General features: G+C 42.2%; 1 protein-coding gene across 9 annotated transcripts in view; it reads left to right on the plus strand.

Annotated features, from left to right (window-relative positions):
• RNF152 (ring finger protein 152) overlaps positions 1-20439 on the plus strand; it is a 58634-nt gene that overhangs the window by 26755 nt on the left and 11440 nt on the right. Inside the window, exon 2 of one of the 9 annotated variants that reach the window (XM_073332255.1) lies at positions 9212-9287. The exons of 7 other annotated variants lie outside the window; for them this stretch is intronic. The gene's annotated coding sequence lies outside the window, so the exon portion shown is untranslated. Of the gene's footprint in view, positions 1-1084; positions 1196-9211; positions 9288-20439 lie in introns of those variants that run through there. One more of the 9 variants, XM_073332256.1, reaches the window with a different exon arrangement.

Raw genomic sequence — 20439 nt, forward strand, 5'->3', positions numbered from 1 at the left:
TCAGAGGGATTAATATATTAATATAATATATTAAGATCAGTACCAATGTGGACATAAGAACAAATGGATATAAACTGTTCATTGGGAAGTTTAGACTTGAAATTAGACGAAGGTTTCTAACCATCAGAGGAGTGAAGTTTTGGAATAGCCTTCCAAGGGAAGCAGTGGGGGCAAAAGACCTATCTGGCTTTAAGATTAAACTTGATAAATTTATGGAGGAGATAGTATGATGGGATAACATGGTTTTGGTAATTAAATATTCATGGTAAATAGGCCTAATGGCCTGTGATGGGATGTAAGATGGGGTGGGATCTGATTTTATCTGCAGTATAAATATAAAAATTCTTTTTTGGGTATCTGGCTGATGAATCTTGCCCATATGCTCAGGGTTTAGCTGATCGCCATATTTGGGGTCAGGAAGGAATTTTCCTCCAGGGTAGATTGCAAGAGGCCCTGGAGGTTTTTCGCTTTCCTCTGTAGCATGGGGAACGGGTCACTTGCTGGAGGATTCTCTGCTCCTTGAAGTCTTTAAACCACGATTTGAGGACTTCAATAGCTCAGACATAGGTGAAAGGTTTTTCGCAGGAGTGGGTGGGTGAAATTCTGTGGCCTGCGTTGTGCAGGAGGTCAGACTAGATGATCATAATGGTCCCTTCTGACCTTAGTATCTATGAATCTAAGCTGCTGCTGCACCCTCTGTAGCTTTCTCCCAGCCTCTCAACTCCTCCCCCCTCCTTCCTGTTTCCTGTCTTTTCAGACTTCCAACAGCCAGTGTTCCCAGTTCTAATAATTACTAGCGGCATCTAAACACCACAGGTATGCAAGCCAAATCTCTCGTGAAAGGGGTACAGTAGTCTGGAAAAGTAGAGAGCCATAGAGTTAAAGTATAAATTTAACCTTACAGTTCTATTGGTATAATCCCCAATGTGGACACTGGTATAACAGTGGCTTTAATTTGTCGTTGGGGAAGGGGTTTAAACTAAACTGAAAAAAAGCTACTCTTATTCTGGAGTAAGAGTGTTCACGTGGGGGATTACATTTGTATAACATTACCATTGTAGTTATACCCAGTGATGAGCTGCCAAAAGCTGAAGAACCGGTTCCTTCACTCACTCCGGGTCTTCGGCGGCACTTTGGCGGCAGGTCCTTCAGTCGCTCCGGGTCTTCCGCCGCCAAAGACCCGGAGTGCCGCCAGGTGAGTAAAAATTAAAAAGGGATTCTCAGGGGAGCCTCCCCAGCCGAGAGCTCAGGCAGGCCGGACAGGACGGTCCTGCGGGGCCACTGGAGTTTGCCCACCCCTTTAACAACCGGTTCTAAACCGGCTTCAAAATTTAATAACTGGTTCACGCGAACCGGCTCCAGCTCACCACTGGTTATACCCGTATAGCCAGTAAAAATTTCCTTTGTGGATAATGCCTTAAGTGGGTATAACAGACTTGCTTACACCCTGCCTGAATTTGGCCTTGCATGTCGTTGGTTTTTCATTAGTATCCTTAGTATTTTTCATTAGTATTCATTAGTAGGCCCAAGATAGTGATTTCTCTTGTATGATGTCTCATGTCAGCAAAATAAAACACATTGCTTTCTGAATACCAGCTTGGCTGCCTCATTGCCAAGCAAGTCAGTATTCTCTGGGACTATCTGTTCCTCACAGTCCAAGCTGGTGTCCTGTTCACTCTCCCTCCCCCGAGGCTGCTGTTACTCATTCTTGTGCAGGGCTAACAACTTTAAATGACACCTTTAGAAATACTTCATTACCATGCAAAAGAAAGTGAGTACTTTGCAGGAAGTCTAGACAGAGAAATTTATATCTGTAAGGAGCATATATACAGAACCCCAGTTATTAAGATCATCAATATTTATACTGCAGATAAAATTCATGCTGGTCAGACTGAATACTGTCTGTCACAACAGCATAGCTGCTATGGGGAAAACCAGACAAAACACATCTATTTCAATAACTACCTTACTTAAAGAAAAACTCCAGTCATTAATCAGACTAACTTGAATGGCTAAGGAACCCTACTCTCTTCAGGCCAACTTTACAGCAAATGGAAACCCTTCTGGGAAGTTATCCTGAAGGGAGGAGATCTCACTGAGGGGTAGGGTAGATCTCACTGAATGTGTGCCATTCATTGAGTATAAATATGAAAACTATTTAAATGCCCATTAAAGCTAGTGAAGATTCCCTCAGCCTGGGCAGCTGTAATGATACTTTCCAGCAGGGCTGCCCTAGCTTTAAGACCTTATCCCTCTGCTGCCTAGCTCAACTGAAGCCTGCTGTGGCAAGGAGTTTGGGAAATCCCGGTCCCCTGAGAAGTAACCCTGTGTTAGACTGAATGTATTTCTGAAAACGGGATCAGCCAGAAAGGACTTTTCCTAATGCAGATGGGGCCAAAGCATTGCAGCAAATATATTATTTCCGGTTTTTGATTGTGACAGTTGGAAAGGTTTTGTATGAGAGAAAAAAAATCAGTGATGCTTTGTAAGTTAATGACCTTGGGCAATATCATAATTCATATGGACCATTGCTACGAGAAGACTACCTGAAGACCTTCATTACTCATTACTTGAATACCTGATTATTCAAAACCCACATTTTTTCTCAGCCTAGAGTCATATATGTATGTAAGAAAAGGACAAAGCAACCTTCAGAATAGTTCATAGTCAACATTACAAGAATTCATTGTATTGAACTATGCTGAAAAAATGAGATTTCTAATCAATCTGAAATGTTTGTGAGACAAGTGGATGAGGTAATATGTTTTAGTGGACCAACTTCTGTTGGTGAGAGAAACAAGCTTTTGAGTTTACACAGAGCTTTTCTTCAAGTCTAGGAAATACTCAGTGTCACAGCTAAATACAAGATGGAATGGATTGTTTAGCATAAGCACAAGGTGAAGTGGCCCATTAACACCTCTCCAGTCATAGGGCTTGTCTACACTACTAAGTTTTGTTCACAAAAACTTATGTCAACATCCAAACGTCGACAAAACAAAAATCGCCAAAGGGGTTCACACTTGCTCCCTCTGTCTACAGATCATGTCCACATCAGGGACACCATCACTGAGAGGGTGAGCAATGCACCGTGGGTATGTATCCCACAGTGCAGTGTTGTGGGAAGGAAGAACTGATCGCCGCACATCTTGGGATTCTCTCAATTCTCCCACAGCCCCCTTAGCTGCCGAGAGCAGCATCATGAGTAGCTCTATGAGCTCTCCATGCTGGGGAACTGCAAAGCAGCACAGCTGTCTGTCCCCCAAGCCCTGCAGCAGCTGCTGTGTTCCTAGTGCTGGGCAGAACAGGAGCATTCCAATGATGTGCTCTTTGTTTGTTGGAGCAGCCCACAGATACTTTCCAGAGCTTTGAAAGGGGAGGGGCGCATGCCTGCAGGGCAGCAGAGATCAAAACACTGAGCAGAACAATCAGGGCAGGAATTGTGGGATACTGGAGGAAGCCAGTTCTGTTGACAAAACAATCAGCAGTGTCTACACTGGCTCTTTGTTAACAATAAAGGGACAAAAGTCTCTCCTGGGGTGGAAGTTTTTTGTCGCCAAAACTGGGCGTTTTTCATGACTAAAGTCCCATTGGAGTGTATACTCTTGCTGTTTTGTCGCCAAAAGGCAGTTTTTGGCGACAAAACTTGCCAGTGTAGACAAGCCCATAGGAAGTAACAAAAAAAGAAGTGGGGGTGGGGGTCTGTGTTTGAAATGTTTGTGAGCATGGCTACACTGGAAACTTCAAAGCACTATCGTGGGAATGCTCCCGCAGCAGTGCTTTGAAGTGTGAGACCTTCATGAGGGGATTAGCTTGGAGCACTGCTCTCAGCACTCGGAGCCTGTCTACACTAGCGCTTTAAAGCGCTCAGACTTGCTGCACTCAGGGAGGTGATTTTTCACACCCCTGAGTCAGCAAGTTGGAGCACTATAAAATGTAAGGGTAGACAAGCCCACGGTCTAGTTGCCTGTTTGAGTCTTTTCGCTTTAGGGAGGTGGCACTGGTATCAGAAGATTACAAAAAGGGACTACTTTCTTCTCTCTTTAACAAGGCACTGTGTTTTGATTTCACTGCCAAACATCAACCCATGAGCTCACATATGTTCTAGTTCTGGAAAGAGATGTTAGTAACTTGAGAAATGGGCCTTCTTTGGCATCCAGAACACCTGAACCCCATTTAATTCTGCTTGGTTCACCTCTATGTCAAGCAATTTAAGATCATTTTAAAGTTATAGGCCAAACTCTGCTCTCAGCCACACTGGTGTAACCCAACTGAAGTCAATAGAAGTTTTGCCTGGGTAAAGACCTCAGAATTGTGCCTTTTGGCAGTGAGGGGTTTTGGATTTTTTTAAACAAAGGGCTGGATTGTACCACAAGGGCACAGCCCATAGTAGACAGAACAGGGCATTGCTTTGCCACTTCAGGAACATTCCTAAAGAAGGAATTTTTGGGGGGTTGAGGGAGTGGGGTGAATAATTTTGCTGTTGGACTAAAGTACAGTTGGTTTGCCACAGAGATGATCAGAAAACCATTTTCCCCCAATGGAAAACTTGAACAAAACTAGGAAAAAATGTATTCTTCAAAAACGTTCACAAAAAAAGTTTAAGAATTTCAGCAAAAAAACTTATCTAAAACTGAAAAAATTCTATTTGGAAATGCTATCACATTGCCTCATGGGAGTTGTAATTGAGGTGCCTCATGCCCCCATAGGCCAGGCTCCCTGGCTGGACTACATCTTCCATGATTCATCACTGTTTCTCCTCCTTTTTGATCCACCATGGTGTGTCATAAAAGTCCAATTGCTTGATGTATCATGGGAGATATAGTCTAGCTGGGAAACCCAATCTGTAGAGCAGAATGGGAGTATGAGGCATCCAAACTACAACTCCCCTGAGGTACCACATCAACATTTCCAAATTTTGGATTTCTGATTTCTAAAACTTTTTTAGTTTTTTGATAAAAAGTGAGAATTTTCCTCAGAAAGCAGACACTTTTCACAAAAAATTGTTTTAGTTGAAAACTTAATTTTCTATCAAAAACCAGTTTTGACTGAAATTTTTGACCAGCTCTTGTGTATTGGTTTAGTTTGCTTGGCAGCAAAATGCCTGGTTTTAGCTGGCTTGGCCTAGAATATTTAATGTAACTGCAGAACTCTGGAATTTGTTATAAGGTCAGGGTAAGGAACATGAAGATGAAAACTTGGCCTGCCTTAAAAGGGGATATCTCAGCACCAGGAGTGGGTGCTTCTGTGGTATAAACAAGCACCATTTCTGTAGCAGGGCAAGGAAATGGAGTAGGAAAGGAAACAAGATGTAAAGTACATTTCATACAATTCTAAGATGTAAAGTACATTTCATACAATTCTACCTTTTTGAAACAGATTAGATTTTTAAATAGACGCTTGGGGTTACACTGACTGAGGAGTGCAAGACAGGAAGGCTAATGGAGCAGGACCTGTCAGTTTGTGAAGTTAGTGAAGTATGTCTAGAAGATAATAAACATTCAGTAATAATGAGTTGGTGAGAAATTGTTGAAGGAGTAATATCACTCCCAGATTAATTTTTCTATTAATCATGCTGACAGTTTTGAAATTATGCTGTATATTGAGCATGCACCAAAAAATAAAGAGAGACCAGGTGGATGAGGTAGTATCTTTTGTTGGTGAGAGACACAAGCTTTCAAGCCCCACAGAGCTCTTCTTTACGTCTGGGAAAGGTTCTCTCAGCATCACAGCAAAAGGCAAGGTGGAACAGATTGTTTAGCATAAGTAATTAGCACATATTGTAAAAGGCCATTCAAGGTAGAGTGGCCCAGTAACATCACTGCAGTCATAGGACAAAAAAAAAAAAAAAAAAGAGGGGGGGAGGGGGTTAATGGGTTACAGATGGTTGTAATAAGCCATAAATCCAGTGTCTCTGTTCTGTCCATGATTTATGGTGTCTAGCAGAGTTAGGAATTTAAGTTCCCAGGCTTGTCTTTTGAAAGTATTGTGCAGGTTCCCTTTGAGGATGAGGACTGATAGGTCAGCTATAGAGTGGTGGCTTTGTGAAAAGTGTTCACCCACAGGTGATAGGGTATTTTTGTCTTTTATCATTTTCCTGTGTGAGTTCATTCAAGAATTAAGTGATTGACTGGTTTCACCCACATAGTTGTTATTGGGCATTTAGTGCACTGGATGAGGTGCACCACATGTAGGACCCATAAATCTTGAAAGGTGTGTTGTGTGTTTGGGGGTGGGGTGGGACATTGATTATTGTAGCAGTGGAGATATGTCTGCAGGTTTTGTGTCTGTTGTTCTCTCAGGATCTGGTGCTGCTTTGAGTTGATGTGTCCTGGTCTTTGGGGAGCTTGTTTCTGATGATGAGCTTGGAGAGGTTGGGGAGTTGTTTGAAGACCAGAAGTGGGGTTTCAGGATTGTAGTATTTTGATATCCTGGGACCTACATGTCTGCAACTACACTGCATAGAACCAAGGATATAAGACAGACTCCAAAGGAGCTGATGCTCTTCCATAGGTACGGAGTACAGAGAAAACACCATCCTTTTATTCCCTTCTTTCAATTTCCCAGTGTTTTCTCTCTGTCTTTTAGATTATAAACTCTTTGAAGCTGGCACTCTCTTTATCTTTGTGACTTCTATAGAAACAATAAATAATACTTCAGAGAGCATTTTAAATCGATCAGACATACAATATAGACCATTCTGAGAAGATTTAGAGATGCTCCAAGAATCCAGTGGTAGCCATTTTTGGAAAGTTGAGTGGAAGAAGTGTGTTGGGAGGTGGGATTTGAAGGAGAGGAAGGTGATCTGATACACAGGAAGAGGGACATTTGCCTCCAAATGTCATATATAACAGACTGATAATATCAAAGGTGGCTAATGAATCCAGGGCTAGATTACAAAGTAAGGGCCAGAGTTTGCCACACTCCTTCCATGCAATAGTATCTTATTCCATGAGTACTCCCACTGATTTCAATGGAAAAAAATACTAAGCATAAGGGAGACTACTCATGCTATAAAATGCTACCTTCAGGCAAAATCTGGCCCTGAGTCCCACCCTGAAAACCGTTACTCCAGGAAAATGATGCTGATGATGTCAGTGGAACCTTTGGCTGGGTAGGGACTGCTGACACCAACAAATCATTTCAGAACTGAGCCTTAACTGTCTCCAGTGAATTTAAAAAAATCTGTTTCTTATTTAAAGGAACACAGTCAAAACTGGTAGACCTCAAGTTTGGTATGATTTAATTACTTCCCTCCACCTACCTATTTCCAAAGTCTGTGTAGATATGTAAGTCATATAAATAAATTGTAAAATTATTTTTCTACATAAAATAAAGTAATTTTGACAGCATTGTAATACTCATGAACTAGCTGAGTAACGTGCAGGGGATGCTGGAGAAAAAGGATTTTGATAAGGGAATGTGAGTTTCAAGAGGATTTTATGCCAGTGATTAAAAATGGTTTAGAAAAAATAAGGAAAGTTCCCTATTTCCCTCCTAAAATCTCTTAATCTAAACTCTTGTCATCTCTCTTCTCATTCAATCCATGGTTCAATGTACTGACTTCAGAAGCTCTACAGGTTGAAGAAGGAACATTAGTCAGTGGGGTAAATTTATCCAGAATCTGTCCTGACAGTGCAAATTCCACTGAGGGAGAGTTGCAGCAATGCAAAATATCCTCTGACAAGTGACTCGCAGCTGGCACAGCCCTGAACATGGATCGTGCTGACTGGTGAAGGGTGGTTGAGGATTTGCTAAATCTTTGTATCCCTCTCTAGGAGCCTTTGTTGGTATACATCATAGGGATTAAAGTTGCCCCTAACTAGCATAAATCTTCAGAAAGGCAGTGTTTCAATATTTGGTGAGTGTCTTAAAGCTCCAGGTCCTGGAGTTGTGTGAGGATCTCAGCTTTCACTTAAAACAAACACAAGTTTCTAACCCTAATGGTTACAGAGAAAAGCTTGAAAACATGCACCCAAATGCTCAAAAAACAGAAGGTAGATTAAAAAAAAGGATTAAAAACTGTTTATTAATTTTTAAGGTCCTGTGGTTTTTGTAACCAGCCTCATGATATTTTGAGTGCCTGCGTCTGGTTCTACTCTCTTCTAGGAGGCAGGGAGGATCTGGCCCTATGTCTGAGTAAAAATGTTATCCCTTTATGCTATGTAGATTTAGAACAAGAACAAAACATAAAAGGAAAAGTACCAGCCAATCTACCAAGGCAACAGGGATCTACAACTTTGTCCTTTAATAAGGTGATAAAACTTTCTTTTTCAAATAAAATTGAGATGGTGAGGATGCAATACTCTAGAAGGTACAATTTTTAAATAAGAAAATAGCTGTGACGTGAAGCTTTAAATTTGCTTCCTTAACCTTATTTTGCTTGTTTCTTTTGTGTAATTTAAACAAGGCACAATACCATTTTTCTATCAACAAATCCATGTACATGTCAATGACCTTTTTCATATACTGCAGGGGGTTTTGTGGTGAGAAATAGGGGTAGGAAAAAAATTATGGATGGACTTTTAAAACAGGGCTTCAAACAGGCCTTTGGTTTTGCCCAGATATATGTGGTTAGAAATGGTATCATTTAGACTTCTAACTATCTGTTTTGAGGACACACTTTTTTAAATGCAAGCCCAAAATTGCATATTCCAAATCTGAATATCAGGCTCAAAGAGAATATACTTTGCTGAAATGATCAGCTTGAAGAAGGAAACTTTTGGCCTGTTAGCATTCCTTCATTCCTCCCACTAAAATAAATATTGTCTCCCCTATGGTTTAATGTGAAGGAAGTGCTTGCAAGAAAAGTGAATCCCTTTATTTATCTGTATAACCACTGCAGTGCCCACAGTGGCAGTGCATTTCCCACATGCTGCCTTGTTAATGTGCCTCAGGGTGAAAAGCAGTTTGATCTCCACACCTATTCAATCCACTTCCTCTCTGCTAATACAGCCAATTAGTGCCATTTGTGATGGATACCCATTCACAAGGAACTGTTTCCTGAGGTAGAAAGAACCTTTCTTTACTTACAGAACCCAAGTTGGGCTGGTGGGAGTAGTCATTAGAAATGCCACCTTGTAGCCTGGGAGTAATTGGGAGATAGTAAACATGGAATCTCAACACTGCAATTTTTAGAGTCACTTTAGACATGGGGACCATGCTTCTATCCAATAAAAAGAGAACATATTGTCTATGTGGTATTGTATTGCAGCACTGGAGACTCCAGAAGCCAAGGACTCAAGATACATCACGGCATTTTGTTTGGGAAGCTGACCTCTTGCAGCCTGGTACATTATTCTCATTTCCCCTTTATGTTTATGCCTATATATAGGATGCAGAATAGGGACTGACGTAGAGCATTGACTTGGATTGATGTCTTAATCATAAAAGATGACTATGTATGAAATAGATGGGGAAACAGGTTGTGAGTGAACATTTCCCAAATGCTGGGATGCAACTCTAAAGTATCCCTCTAAGGCAATCAGGAGTTTCAGGATGTTACTTACATCTTGTTCTATAGATTTTCAAGAGTCCTACCAGCTGCGGTCTGGCATATCAAGAGAAGTTGCTCATTAGAGAAGGAAATTTGTTCCATAGGAGTGCTTTGGGGATTGAAAGGAGATGTCTCTATACTAGTTTCATGTCAGGTGGGTGGCATATCATGAAAAGAACACACACATCAAGCAACACAGATGATCCATGGGGAAAAAGAGATCAGAACAAGACCTTAAAGCAGTAACTTCATAACTTGGAAATATTTATGTCTCATGATGATCACCAGCCAGTTAGTTTCTTGCATTTTTCCAGTATGAAGATGGATGTGGATTATAATTACATTTCTTATTACTTGCTTTACTGCATGTGAATATTTTTTTTTTGCACAAATCTGCATCAGGCTAGTTGATAGGAAGCCAGAGTAAGCAAGAACGGCATTCCATTGCTGTTTCTTTGTTTGTGGACTTAAGCTAGACTCTAAAATCATATATTGCAGCAAACATATTTGTACACAACACAAACATTGGGCTGGATGGGGACTTTAATGTGTTTTACTCTTTCAGTGCACAATGTTGAAGACATATTAAAATGGACAAATGTGATTTTCATTGCTTGGTTATGAAAAAGCTTTAGCATTATAGATGCAAAAAATGTCATAACAAGCAATGAAAACCACATTTGTCTGTTTGGTAGTTCTTCAACATTGTCCGCTGTCAGAGTAAAATCCTCGTCAGCATTGTTCTTGTCCTTAGTTCAGTTTACACCCAAAGGTGATTTTAAACTTTAAAGTTTTGTCTCGACTTATGATCTGGAGTCAATTTGGATGGGGGAAAAGCGTTGGTGATCTACTCAACTGTAATGGAGGGAAAGGGCAATTAACTCTTCACAGAATGGTTCTTGCCAGTTTATATTTCAGCTGAAGTATCACATGACCTAGGTGTGTATAAAATGCAGTTCCATCAAATTGCATGAGCTTTAATGCTTTATATCACAAATTTCCCCCAGCAGTGGATGGAATGATAAGACCATGTCTGTCTCCCGTGGGCAAAATTCATCACCTCGCTAAATGTTAACTACTGCGTATGACATCTGAACAAAATAATTGATTCTTGCATCTCATGGTTTTAATCTTGTTTTCTAAGTGAGTAGCACAACTAGGGCTATGTCTGCACTACAGACCTTACAGCAGCACAGCTGTGCTGTGCTGCTGTAAGGTCTCCCGTGTAGCCTCTTTTATGCCGGTGGGGGAGAGCTTTCCCACTGGTATAATTAAATCACCCCCAATAAACAGCGGTAGCGGTTTAAATCACCCCCAATAAACAGCGGTAGGGGAGAGTGTCTCCCACCGATATAGCGCTGTTTACACCGGCGCTTTTGTCACACCCTCGACCAACAAAAGTTTTGCCGACAAAAGTGCTAGTGTAGACAAAGTCTAGGTTCACAGGCACCGACTTTCTATTGTTCTGGGGGGTGCTCGACCACCGGCTCTGCCCCAGACCCCCATCCCCACTCCCAGTCCCACTCCACCCCTTCCCTCAAGGCCACACCCCTGCCCTGCCCCCTCCCCACCTCTTCCCACCCTGCTTCTTCCATCCCTCCCCTGAACGCACCACGTCCACGCTCCTCCCCTCTGCCTCCAGCCTCCTGCATGCTGCGAAACAGCTGATTGTGGCAGGTGGGAGGCGTGGGGAGGGAGAGTGAAGCCCTGATTGGCAGGGCCCACCAGTGGGTAGGAGCCGCTGGGGTGAGGGGGATTTGTTGGAGAGGGGGATTTGCTGATAGTGGGGTCTGCTCAGCACCCACCATTTTTTCCCTGTGGGTGCTCTAGCTCCAGAGCACCCACAGAGTCGGCGCCTATGCCTAGGTTTATATGTTAGGTATTTTTAAAGTTCATGTGTTTTTTAAAGGCTCCCATGTCGGCAAACCTGAGAGATTAGGTTGGGAGGTTTTGAATGGTGAAAAAATAAGAAGCTGTTGTCATGGTTGGATTGAGAGTAATAAAGAGTGAGGGTGAAGCAGAGCCTTCTGAATTGGGTTTTTTTCCCCTTTCAGCTGTCAAACTTACGATGTAAAGACTGCCACTGACAGCCAGATTTTAATTGGAAGGATTGTCAGCTTGATTGAATCTGCTATTGGAAGCATGCCTGTGGGGGGTTCAGTGGAAGATGGTAATCTTTATCAGGAGTTTGACGAGCTGTCTCCAGAGAGACATCGGAACCATACAGGCAAGGGAAGTGGTGTATGTGTGTGCGGTATTATTAAAGATCAAGTGGGAAGGGAAATTGACTGACTTCTTCTTCTTCTTAAGCAGGAAAGAAAATAACATTCTTTGGGCTACATCTTGCTCGGCACTTGGTTTGGGGGAAATATAGGAGACTGGTGAGTGGAAGGGATTGTAGGAAGCACTGACTTTCCAAGCACAAGCAGCCGGTCAGGCTCTCTACCTACCTTTCAAAGGAGTGGTGGGGTGGACCCTGCCTAGTATGCTGCCCCCAAGCCAATCAGAGCATGACTAGCTGGCTAGCACTTTGGCTGCGATTAACATCATATGCCAGCTGTGGGCACCCATTGCTCCTTTGAAAAGGAAAAGTACAATGCACCTAGCAGTGGGAATGCAGTGGAGCCATCCTACCCTTCGTCGGCCTGATGACGTGATAGAAAGAAGCATGACTGGTACTGATTGGCTTTCTGCTTCCAATGTGGTGCCTGGTTAGGGCTGATGTAAAGACATCAGAGCAAACCATTTGCAGTGCCGAACAAGAAGTGTTAATGGTCCTGCAAAACCCCAGAACAATGGTACTTATTCCTGAGTCTCATCAATTGGCATTTTATTAGCTGTTTACATCTATACAGACATGTTATTTATAGATCCTCATTCCCCCCACCCCTCATAACTATTCCTCCACAGGACAAGAAATCACCCTTTAAAATCACAGATCAGAGTAATAGTTGTCATAATGATCAATATAGATTATTATTTTTTATTTGTATCACAGTATCAGTTAGGATCCCCAGTCACAAACTAGAACCTAATTTTGCTAGATGCTGTACAAACACAGAACATAAATATGGTCCCTGGCCACCAAAGCTTGCTACTGAAGGAATATATAGATCATGGATCAGTAATAGAAATAGCTGAAATATGGTACATTTTCCCCCACAAGACCCTATTTTTTCCCATCAAAATTCAATATATTTTTTGTGTTGACAATTTGAAATTCAAACTAGTTTGGCCAGCTCAGTAGCTAGTTTAAAACCAGGTTGAATCTTTCACAGAAAGTTCATACTTGATTTTTTATTTCTTCTGAAGTTCAAAAAGTTGACAAAAAATTTCATAGCAAAAAATAAAACTCTGAAAATGTCAATCAATTAACAATAAAGCTGGCTAATAATCTATATGGCCTGGGAACCTGTTTGACTAGAACGCAGTTAAATTCACTACGGAACTCTAATTCTGTACCAGAAATATTTCAGCTGGGTCAGGCAGATGTTGTGGCTGTGGGGAGGAATGGTGTCTGTAACTTCATTCTACCCGGCTGAGCTTCTGTCTGTAAGCCAGGAGCTTAGCTAGTGTAAAATCAGTGTAGATAGAGCCTTTTACTTCAGAGGTGCTACATGAATTTATACCACCTAAGCTCCCTGCACTACTGGAAGGCACTCAGATACTACAGTGATGAGTGCAGTATAAGAACCTATATAGACTACAATGGGATCTGGCCACGTGTTTGTTTGTTAGGCACCCATCACCTTAGTTTCTAAATAACTACTGGTAGGATTTGTGCAGGATTTCACCCTTTATAATTGTTAATTATAATTGTAATACTGGTTGGATATGACAGTTGCTTTGCCATGTAGTAAGAAGATTTCCACAGACACTAAGGCACTGGCAAGTCAAAGCTACTCGGGTTTTCATTTTTAGATAACCTTTTCTCTCCCCTCCTGCTCCAATCTATATAACTGTTATGAGTTAGTGGCAGACATCACCAGTAAATTATATGGTTGATTACTTCTTTTACTAGGCAACCAATAAAGAAGATTTTAAAAGGTATGGGTTTTTTTTTTTCCTTTTTGCTCTTTCATGATGTATAAAGATTCCCCTTTGCCCCTGTACCCTAAAAAGGGTACAAAATGGAGGGTTTTTGTTCTCCACAGCTCACCTTTAAGATTATTTTACCCAGCCAGGCTGAAAAGTCACTTTAATCTTACGACTTGGCTGTGGTAACTGTTCGATCTCAGCATTGTCTGTTAAGCCGTAAACACTTTGTGCTGCAGCTAATCATATTGTGCTACAAGGACAACACTTTGTTGTATATTCTCCATGGGCATGTGTGTGGACACATTCTGGCTATTTCACACTACAGCCTACGTCAGTAAAACCTATGTTGCTCAGGGGTATGAATATTCCACCCCCCTCAGAGACATAAGTAACACTGGCATAAGTGCTCATGTGCACAGCTACTGTGTTGGCAGGAGAGCTCTCTCCTGTCAACAGAGAGCGTCTTCACCAGATGTGCTGCAGTGGCTCAGCTCTATTGGTACAGCTGCAGCACTGTATGTATAGATGCCCTCTGTCTCTTCCTCTTTTGTTGTGTTAGTACTCCCAGGACTCCCCTGCATTGACTGCGTCACTTATTAGCATAAGAGTGAAAATGTGTTGACCCAGTTCTTTAACGCAATAGTATGGATTTATTAGGAGCAGCTTTCAGCTTCAGATCACGAATACTGGCTGAGTTCCTACACTTCCACACGTGTTTGCAAAGCCTGCTTGAAGGGCCTTCAACTTTTAAATGCTATTTAAAGCAAGGATAATTTTCTGTATATTTTCTGTATAATGCTTTGATTATGGGTAAAAAAAAAAAAGGCCTCACCCTTATTGCTCCAGACAGGCGTATGCTACAATCCAAGTTTAGGCACCAAATGCCAGCCGGGGCTTTACCTGTAACTGTTAAAGGCACACGAACCAGTTCGAGGACAGAGATCACTCTTTACTTCTTAAGACTACTTCAGTTGACTTCATGAACTAACCCTTTCTCACTTGTGATGCTGGAATTTTGTGCCCTCTCTAGTTGGATCTCATATCTCTGGGACCCGACAGATCTAAGGAAAACAATAGCAAGTTTACATCAGGTGAAAGTTGTACCAGATAAACTGATGGGGATGATTCCAACACAGACGTTCCTAAGAGAAAGGTCTCCTGTTCTTTGCAAACTACTCTCGTCTCAGACCTGACAAACTCATCACACCAAACACATCTTACAGGATATTTCTCCATAGAGAGTAACATATAACGTATCTACAGAAAGCTCATAACTTGCTGAGATTCCTAATCATTGTGCGATGAATGTATGGATACTATTTGAGGAATAATGTATTTGTATATGACAGGTTTCAGAGTAGCAGCCGTGTTAGTCTGTATTCGCAAAAAGAAAAGGAGGACTTGTGGCACCTTAGAGCTTATGCTCAAATAAATTGGTTAGTCTCTAAGGTGCCACAAGTCCTCCTTTTCTTTTTGTATATGAAAGTATGCTTTATGGACTGGGAATAAAAATTAATCACTGAGGGATAATAATGTGTCTTGGTGATGGCACATTCAGGCAGGAAGGATTTGTCATCCCACCCTGTTTAGCTAGTGATGCAAATCAAGGCTCAATTGTTTAGCCTTGCACAATGCTCAGTGTATACTTAAAATGCTACAGAGGTGCAGCTGTAGTGCTTCAGTGTAGACACTATCTATGCTGGCAGGAGGGGTTCTTTCACTGGTGTAGGTGCTCAGCCTCCCGAAGAGGCAGTAGCTATGTTGACAGAAGAATTCTTCCACTGACCTAGGTGCTGTCTACCCCAGGGGTTAGGTTGGTATAGCTATGTCTCTCCTAGGAGTGTGGATTTTTCACACATCCTCCCCACCCCCCCAGAGATGTAGCTATACCAATGTAAGTTCCTAGTGTAGACCAGCCCTTAGACTTTCAATGAAAAATTACCAGAGGCAACTGCTAACAATCAACACCACTTGCAAGTAAAAAAGGAACATTACAAAACAGAGGATCACTCTGAATATGACTAGGGAAAAAAAGACTCTATCACACAGAGGAGGGAGATATCTTCTGGATCCATTCACAAACCCTTGTAGAGTAGCGGTGTTTTCATGAATGTTTGGATCCTTGTTCTTGTGAAACCAGCCAACTCTTCAACAGATGAAGCGTTTTTGGGGGGGAGGGAGGAACCTACTTTGTTAGTTAGGAAAGGCAGCTATTAATAAGTATAGACCCAGGTGTGTGTGTTATGATTTTGTTTTATATTGTAACCATTTGTTTCCACCACTTTCTCTCATTTCTAGTTAAATCTTTACCCTTTTTTAAAATAAATCAAAAGTAAGTTTGTTTAGCTGAGTGCTCACAAGTGCTGTGTGGTTTCCAGGAGTGGTAGTTTAAAGTAAAATTGGTAAATTGGGGCACATTGGATCTTTGGGGGTAAAGGATCTGTTTTTGCTACGTTTTCTAAATCCATTACTTCCTTTGCTATACTATTCAGGCTAGCCAAGAACCCAGTCCTGTGCTGGTAAATTGCCAATCTGTCATCACTGCAGGATTAGGCCCCAAAACAAGAGGTAAGGGAATTAGTTTGTTTTAGGATTCCTGCAGCAATCAGGCATAATACAGCCTTTTCTCAATATTTTCACTCATGCCATGTCCCTCTCACAAACAGTATAAATCCAGTGAAGTTGGGTAAATACAGCCAAATTAAATATATCAGACCAGGAGATTTTGAAAGAATGAGATACGACTTGGAGAACATTGGCAGTTCTGATAAATGCCTTGCAGCTAAAGCATCTGTGGGCTAAAGCAAATGAATGAATGTTGGAATCGAATACAGTATCGAGGAAGCCGTGCAACAGTACGTTTACAGTGATGCCTACAGGGATTGTTTATCTTAGTGCTCCTTAGAATTTGAACTTCAGAATGCCTGGCTTTCTTCAAGCATGATTGTCAGAGCTTGCAGCTCTGAGCTTAGCCTTCAGGTATCTAATTTATCTTTCTCTTTCCTGACAGTGGAATGGTGATACTATGCACATGGCAGGCTTGTTTCCAACAGTCTTTAGCCTTTAGTCATGGCCACAAACAGGAGAGTGCTATATTGCATACTTGAGAGATGCCTTTCTCCACATGTGACACCACTTCAGTTGCAGATCAGTGGAGATGCTTGGAGCTAGAGGTCCCCCCCCCATCTGTTTGGGCCAGATCCAAAGCCCACTGAAGTCAATGGAAGTCTTTCAGTCGACTTTGGATCAAACTGTGTTGGAATTTTCTGGGAGGGCCTCTCAGCTTTGGCATTCATTCCCCTCTCTTTGCTCTGAAATGGCTAAAGTGTCGGGCATGATGCAAAGTCCACCCTATTAGCTCCAGCTTTTTTCGGGAAGGTGCAGTTGCCTTGGGGTACGTGTTTTCAGAGGGGCACAGGTCTGTGGGAGAGAGTGGAATATTGGAAGAGGCCCTGGCGGTTTTCACCTTCCTCTGTAGCATGGGGCACGGGTCACTTGCTGGAGGATTCTCTGCTCCTTGAAGTCTTTAAACCACGATTTGAGGACTTCAATAGCTCAGACATAGGTGAGAGGTTTTTCGCAGGAGTGGGTGGGTGAGATTCTGTGGCCTGTGTTGTGCAGGAGGTTGGACTAGATGATCATAATCATCCCTTCTGACCTTAGTATCTATTAATCTATCTCTTCTGTGATTACTGGGTATTACTGTTGTACTAATTGATCATGCTTCTGGGCCCCAGCTCAGCAGGGTGCTTACACAGGTGCCTAACTTTGAGCAACTTTGTGAGTTGTCCCACAAATTTCACTAGGATTACTTGCATGCTTAAAGGTAGGCATGTGCTTAAGGATCTGGCTGAATTGGGACCTTATAGAATGTCAATAGCCAGGGTAGGCACCTTTTGGTTGTAAAACGTGACATAAATTTGTATATGTGGTATATACCACGAGAGCTTTTAAAAGGGGTTTTATTGGGGGAGAGATGGTTTTAGAAATTTGGATAATGGATCACTCAGAAATTGGAGATAGTAAATACTTATTCAGCAAGGGCTTGCGCCATCTCTCATTGAAATCCAGGGAAAGATTCTTATTGATTTCAGCAGGAGTTGGATTGAACCCTAAATTAGAAAGTGAGCAGAGTATTAATAATATCAAGTGCCAAAAGTTGTTACCAGGCAATTGCTGTCCAGCGGGAAACAAGTTTGCTGATCTCAGTCCAATTTGCAGAAAGCTAGTTTGTACATCACAAGAACCACCACCGCAGTTGGTATTAGCTGGCAATATTAGTAGAGGTGTTAGGGACTGAAAAGGCGTGGAGAGTGAAGTACTAACTCACTGCCCGGGCTTGTCTGCACTAGAAAATTAGACCATGTTAGAGTACAAGCTTAAGGATTCATGTTAGTTAACTATATACGGGGCTCTACCAAATTCATGGCCATGAAAAACTCGTCACGGACTGTGAAATCTGGTCTCCTCCTGTGAAATCTGGTCTTTTGTGTGCTTTTACCCTACACTATACAGATTTCATGGGGAGACCAGTGTTTCTCAAACTGGGGGTCCTGACCCAATAGGGAGTTGCAGGGGCGGTCGCACGGTTATTTTTGGGGGGGTCACAGTATTGCCACCCTCACTTCTGTGCTGCCACTTTCAGAGCTGGGTGGCCAGAGGGCGGCAGCTCTTGGCTAGGCACCCAGCTCTGAAGGTAGCGCCCAGCCAGGAGCAGCGGAGAAGTAAGGGAGGCAATGCCAATACCATGCCACCCTTACTTCTGTGCTGCCACTTTCAGAGCTGGGAGGCCGGGGAGTGGCGCCCACTTAATGAGGGCCCAGCTCTGCAGGCAGCAGCACAGAAGTAAGGGTGGCCATACCACACCAGGCCATCTTTACTTCTGCGCTGCTGCTGTCGGTGGTTCTACCTTCAGAGCTGGGCTCCCGGCCAGCAGCCGCCGCTCTCCAGCTGCCCAGCTCTGAAGGCAGCGCCGCCGCCTGCAGTAGCACAGAAGTAAGGGTAGCAGCACCGCAACTCCCATATAATAATCTTGCAACACCCCCCCACCCAACTACTTTTTGGGTCAGGATCCCTACAGTTACAACACCCTGAAATTTCAGATTTAAATAGCTGAAATCATGAAATTTATGATTTTTAAAATCCTATGATTTGAAATTGATCAAAATGGACCCTGAATTTCGTAGGGCCCTAACTATATATAATTTTCTTTTAAAGACAAACTCCTAGAGGGTTATAGCTCATGCTACATGTGTTCTCTGGGTAAAAAGAGGACTTTGATCTCTTGGGCTCTCAATACAGTTCACAAGCACTAAATTCACACAAAAGCAGAAGAAAAAGGGGGGAAAAATACATTAAAAAGAAAAACTCCTACTGATAAATGATTTCATTTAGTTATGATCTAAAGAGAGAGAATTCTTTTAACTATCATCATGAAATCTATAACTCACTATGCTCTTATCATGGTCCTATCTAATGTGTTTATCAGCTGGGTAGGGAAAAATGTATTTCTTTTGTGCCCCTAGTCCTATTGCTTCATTTCCTATCAGTTGAAGAAAACAAATACACCAGAATAACGGCATGAACCAATCACTTCCTCAGGAAATCATGCTTTGTGTGAGTGAAAGCAAGTGTAGTAATCTAAGTGACAGGAAAACAGGGTAGAACTGCCACAATTAAAACTCTCATTTGAAAAGCATTGTTTCCTTAGGTACCTGTGAAATTGTACCTAAGGGGCTGAAGGTGACAGCTAGTGGCGTTCTGTTATTTTCTTTGTTGGGCCTGTCCTGTAGTAGGTGACTTCTCCATCACCTTCAGCCCCCAACTAAAACCTCTCCAATGCATCATTAAGGATCTACAACCTATCTTGAAGGATGACCCATCACTCTCACAGATCTTGGGAGACAGGCCAGTCCTTGCTTACAGACAGCCCCGCAACCTGAAGCAAATACTCACCAGCAACCACACACCACATAACAGAACCACTAACCCAGGAACCTATCCTTGCAACAAAGCCCGTTGCCAACTGTGCCCACATATCTATTCAGGGGACACCATCATAGGACCTAATCACATCAGCCACACTATCAGAGGCTCGTTCACCTGCACATCTACCCATGTGATATATGCCATCATGTGCCAGCAATGCCCCTCTGCCATGTATACTGGTCAAACTGGACCGTCTCTACGTAAAAGAATAAATGGACACAAATCAGACATCAAGAATGATAACATTCAAAAACCAGTTGGAGAACACTTCAATCTCTCTGGTCACTCGATTACAGACATGAAAGTGGCAATACTTCAACAAAAAAACTTCAAAAACAGACTCCAACGAGAAACGGCTGAATTGGAATTCATTTGCAAACTGGATACAATTAACTTAGGCTTGAATAGAGACTGGGAGTGGATGGGTCATTACACAAAGTAAAACTATTCCCCCATGTTTATCCCCAAATCATCCCCGCCCCGCAACCGCTCACTGTTCCTCAGACATTCTTGTCAACTGCTGGAAATGGCCCACCGTGATTATCACTACAAAAGGTTTTTTTCCCCCTGCTCTCCTGCTGGTCATAGCTCACATTAAGTGATCACTCTGGTTACAGTGTGTTTGGTAACGCCCATTGTTTCATGTTCTCTGTGTATATAAATCTCCCCGCTGTATTTTCCACTGAATGCATCCGATGAAGTGAGCTGTAGCTCACAAAAGCTTTTGCTCAAATAAATTTGTTAGTCTCTAAGGTGCCACAAGTACTCCTTTTCTTTTTACGTTAGCGTTGAATCCCTTCTTTGCTCCATTGTTTGGGCTTATTTGCAGGTAGGATTTGACCTAGTTTTAGTATAAGTCATTCAATAACCCCAGAGCTGGAGAATTCTCTTATGTATTAGACTGACTGTCTTATACATTA

This window comes from Lepidochelys kempii, chromosome 2 (genome assembly GCF_965140265.1).
Source record: "Lepidochelys kempii isolate rLepKem1 chromosome 2, rLepKem1.hap2, whole genome shotgun sequence".
In the NCBI taxonomy this organism is placed as follows: Eukaryota; Metazoa; Chordata; order Testudines; family Cheloniidae; genus Lepidochelys; species Lepidochelys kempii.